This window comes from Aythya fuligula, chromosome 1 (assembly GCF_009819795.1).
Source record: "Aythya fuligula isolate bAytFul2 chromosome 1, bAytFul2.pri, whole genome shotgun sequence".
NCBI classification, from domain to species: domain Eukaryota; kingdom Metazoa; phylum Chordata; class Aves; order Anseriformes; family Anatidae; genus Aythya; species Aythya fuligula.
In genome coordinates this window covers 62,040,048-62,045,385 of record NC_045559.1, presented here as the reverse complement: position 1 = coordinate 62,045,385, position 5,338 = coordinate 62,040,048, and positions in this window count along the sequence as shown.

Genomic DNA, 5,338 nt, shown 5'->3' with positions numbered 1-5,338 from the left:
CCTTTTCTTTAAAATAAGTATGTCTAGCTATATATTAGCTTCTTTGTTTTCTACCTCCCTTCTTTTCAGGAATAAATAAATGGCTTTTCCTCTCCCCCTCCCCCTTTGAAGGAGAACCTGTCTGATCTTCCGAGTGCAGCTGAAGTCAGTGTGCAGCTCCTCTCCCAAACCAAGTCTCCTCGGGATCAGGAAACTTACTTTCACAGACAGACTTTGTTTTTATCCACATCTGGAATGACTCATAGTGCATGTGAGTTTGCTGGCAGCTGTGTGAATAAATATCATTACATTTTTGCAGTTGAGTTTCATTTGTTATATGGGCCAGTTGGAATTCATTTTTGTCCAATAAACAGCCACAAGCAACCTCATTAAAGGACACCCTTGAGTGCTAGATCTGTTGCTACTCCTCTGTAACACAGGGGGCTGTACGTTAACCTGCGTCTAAGGCAAAAAGCTCCTCTGGAATGATGTACAGCTGCACTTGGACGCTTAAGTCAGGGAGTGGAGCATATGCTCTGCAAGAACATTTTGCTACTGTGATTCATATAATCACTCCTTTATTAGGAACATATAATGCTGCACTTAGACTTCAGTTCTGTGAGACAAGTCTTGGCCTTTTCCTCTGTTTGGCCAGTGCAGAGCACAGGAAGGTCCAAATCCTTAACTGGCTCTCTTCAACGGTGCTATGGGGACAGTCTATAATACCCAAGATGAATGTGGAGAGGTGATGCTAAACATAAAGGCTACTGACAGATGTTTCCTCCCTGATGCTGGCCCCAGGGAAGATGACACTGGAAACATTATCCTAAAAAGACTCAACATAGAAGGAGCTGTGGGTATGTACTGTCTGTGGTGCAGCTCCAACAACAACTTCAGGACAGGGCTGGGGAGCACATGGCAGTGGTTGGTGGGAATGCAACACTGGAATAACAGCAGGTCACTGTGTGTCAGAATAGACTGTTGAAAAATTGGGATATAAACAGTACTTAGCAGAATCAAGGGACAGGATATACCCCATTCAGTGCCTCAAAGTAATGTGTCTAATTCTCTTTTATAGGTGAATGTAAGCCAGAAAAAAATCCACTGCCTTTATTTATACTGGTGTAAAATTGGCATATATGAGAGCAGAGTCCAACTTAGAAGGTATAAATAGCAGGATTAAGGGGAAGGATCAAGAGCTGGAATGAAGAGGGCATTGTGGCTCAGGATTAATGGACACTGGCAGGAAGGCAGGAGAAAACCTGCTCAGCTCCTGCCTTGCTCATGCCAAACTCTGGCCTTTGCTTCAGTCCCCTTGTTCTTCTCTGTACCAGCTTCAAGTAATACCAGCTGCAAAGGAAGGAAGAGGGTCATATAAGGTTGCCTTGCCTAAAGCGACTTCACTTCTTTTCCTACACACATGGATTTTCCTATGCTCATACTGCCTCAGGTTACTCCCACATGAACAGCACATGAATGTAAGACAGCTCTTTGCATGGCAAGGAGATAGCAAAAGGTATAATTAAAACAGAGAGTGGCTAATTATCTCGCTCATTATATACTCTTCTTCTTACCAAAATATGTTAGGGATGGATCTGAATACAATGTTAAAGCTAGGAGTGAGAACAGGTGCTCTCTGGAGAAGTTGAATCAAGTCATCAGTATGGCCAGTTCTGAAAGGATGTGTTTGCATCAAGAAGGTGCAAACTGCACAGTAGTAAGAGGGTAATGACCTGCCAACTGCTGAGAAGAAGAAAAAAAAAAAAAGAAAAAAAAAAGTGATATAATTCCTGTTGGAAAGACTTCTATCAGGATGGAAGGCTTGAGGAAGTACATTTTAAATTAGTAAACCACCTTAGTGAAAACCCTCTAGCAAGTTAACAAAGTGGGAATAGACGGCTTCATTAACTTAAGTGCATCAGTCAGGCTACCATGGCATGAAGATCTTAATATCAGCAGAGGCTATGAATAAGATGCTTCAAAGCCGAGTAGACCAGGAAGAAGCATTACTGCATTACTTAGAATGTAGATTGCAGGCTTGAGAGATAAAAGAAAACTATGAGAAAACTCAGAATCCAATGAGGTAACTAAGGAACACATTTTTGGTGGCAGTAGATAGAGGATGAGGAGTGGAAAAGATGTTCTGAGGTGCTGTATCATTTAATTGTTTATATCTAAAGGAAAAGTTGTCTATAAGAGAGGATGAAGGAGTTCAGCCTGGCTCCTTCCCCCGGTATTTTGCAAAAAAAGCCCCGCAGGATGGTTTGCCTCCCGTCTGTGAGCAACAGGACAATTCCTATGCTCATTTGTTGTCACCAATTAATATAGCCACCCTAGAAAGGGAAAGAAGGATCCCAGGAATTTCCTTCCCTAATCTTCTACTCCACCTCCAGCCTCCAGAGAAAGTACTGCAGGAGCAACAGGGAAGCAGCAACTGGGAGAGACAGGGGAGATGTGTGATAAGACTTGCATACAGGTCAGATGGAATGAGGGAATTAAATGATTACAGATCTCTCCTTTTTCAGACCCTGAAGAAGTTACTCTGAAGTTATGTAATCTATGATATTATTATTATTATTTTTTAATTATTATTATTTTTATTTCTCCTTAGTCTGAGTCCAGCTACAGGACCCTCTCTAGGGGCCTTGTCCTTATTTGAACTCAAATTGAGTTCTCCCCATCTGTGGCAGGACTCCACTTAGTGGAATCTTCAGGCATTCCACTTTAGACTGCAGCTCTGTGTGCATCACAGCTGTAGGGCAAATGGGCAAATCTGATGTTAAGACTTTATGAATGATATATTTCCATCTGTATTGTTTGTTTGTTTGTTTGTTTTACAGGAAATGCAGCTGTAAATATAACATGTCTCTGTAAAATGATGCTCTCCCTGTGGAATCTCCTCAAAAAGTATAAATGTCTCTTTCTCCCCATTTAAAACTGTAAAAGTTTTTCTCTCCCAGATGGATGCATGCACACAGAGAGTCATATCCTCCCTATTAAAGAGCCCTCCAGATGAAGCTGTGAGATAAATCTTCACATACACTCAAGGCACTTCAGCTCTATAGCTTCTATTCATCTCATGACTGTATTTTAATAGATGGTTGCCCAGTTTCAGCTCAAGGCAGTTTCTGTCTTTGCTGGAGGCTTGAATCACAGCAACTATAGTGAATGCTGAAACAGTGTAGAAATCTTCACTATTTATAAATATTAAACACTCTTAAATTGTTTTGGAAGTGTCAGGCAGAAGAGTTTATGCTGAAGAATTCATCTTGAAGATGTGTCTGCTGCGAGAGAGTACCATGCTGCTGAAGCCAGGAAGCAAAGAACTGATCTTCAGGCAAGTTGATATTCAGATTTTAAAGCAGTGTGGTGCTGGGCATTGTCACAGTCATGTTAAGGTGAATATTTATGTGTTGCTGGTTCTTAAACATTTAGGTGTTGCAGCTGTGATTCCACCAGTTCTCCCAGTATCTGTGAGACCTTTCAGGCACAGGGAAGAAGTGACTAACTACTTCCTCTGGCAGGTTGCTAGGGGTAAAAATGAACATTCATGTAACTCTTAGCAGTATGACTAGACTCCAAGGGAGCAGCTTTTCCATTCAATTCCTCCATCCTGATGTTGTCATTCAGTGTCTGTGTGCACTGCTACTCCACCACAGTCTTTTTGAGAAACCTGGAAATAGAAGAGGAAGGAAGGGTGTGGGTGAAGACTAAATAGGGAAGGAGTCAGCTATTATTTTGTGATCCATGCAAAGTGAAAACAGAGAGATGGTAGCGCTACTCCAAAGCTGTCCTTCCTTCCCACAGGTACTGTCGTGGTGAAAGGACAACTGCAGCAGATTGGGAGTGTGGAAACTCCATATTTCCCAGGGGATGATCTGCAGTGACCAATGCTTCAAATGAGGTGTCCCTATGCGCTATGTTTAGTAGTTTGTTGTATGGAATAATTTATAAAATAAAAAGACAATACAAAGAGAAAGAAGTCACCAGGCAATCCAATATTAGCAGCCTGCTGGGTCTTCTAAGAAAGGACGAAGAGAAGATATTTTTTTCATTGGAGAATACTAGTGCATTACATCAGTTCAGCTTTAACTTTGATGAACTTCTGCCAAGCCCAAGGCAGGGTTCCAGTCTGTCCTGACACCTCAGTCACTGAGAGAATTCCTCACATATCTTCTATCAGACTTTTTTTTTTTTTTTTTTTTTTTTTTTAGAATTTTCTTGGCTCAATTTGAAAAATGAGTGTGTGTGGGCAGAAACTTCTTCTGAACCAGAAGCTTTGCTTTACAGCCAGACTCCTGCCCTGCCTATCCAGCCATGAGACATCTGCCTGTTAATATGCTAGCACAGTGGGACAACATCTATGCATGACACAGACATTCGTCTCCTTCCCACAATAGAGATGTATAAACTGAGACATACACATGAAGTGACTCACTCTCAGAATGAATTGATGGTAGAGATGGGTCTAGAAACTAAGTGCTGGTCCTTCTAGTCTTTTGCCCAAAATATAACGTCTCAATCCATCATGGCATCAGCTCAACAGCACCAATATTATCTACCAAGAAGAGAAAGAACCTTACTCAAGAGGCAAGTAGTTCCCACATAATTGGGAGTACAGAAGAGGAGGAAAAAGAAAAAATCAAAACACAGACTACCGAGTAGCTGAATATCATTATTTGTGATGACTTCAGTTGTCACCTCAGCTGCTGCTTATCCTGCAGTAACAATTTGGATGACAGAATCTCACCAAACCTCACAGGTAAAGAGGCCAGGATCAACCTTACGTAGTCACAGAGTGCTACTCTGGAGATGTGAGTTAGAAGGGACATTGACGCATCATACTGTTTGTTGTTCTGCCCCAGAGCTCCCTAGTTACCTTGATCTAGCTGTGTGATTTTATATTCACAAGAGCACTTAGATGCTGAACTGATAATTTAGACCAACATTTAAATAACAAAAATTTAAATTCTACTCATGCAGCTTTGCAGATACCTGAATTGCTTGTGTGCCTAACCTTCCCTTATGAAGTTTCTTAAATGCTTGTATCACTGTAACTATCTTGAAAACAAGGAACAGCTTGCGTTTTATTTCATATTTCAAACAAAATATTGAGACTTGTCTTAATATTTACAATCTAAATATTTACAATATTTTCTGACTGAAAATACCCCTTCTCAAATCCCATGCTGCAAATTTCAGTTTTTTTCTTCATAATCAGGAAGCAGAGGGGTCACATCTTTCACTCTTTGACTTTACTGTTCAAGAAGTCACCCACTTTATAATGTATCCTGGTTCTAAGTCTTTCTCTGCCTGGGAAGATGAGAATACATATCATAGAAGAGGACTCTAAGCCCTA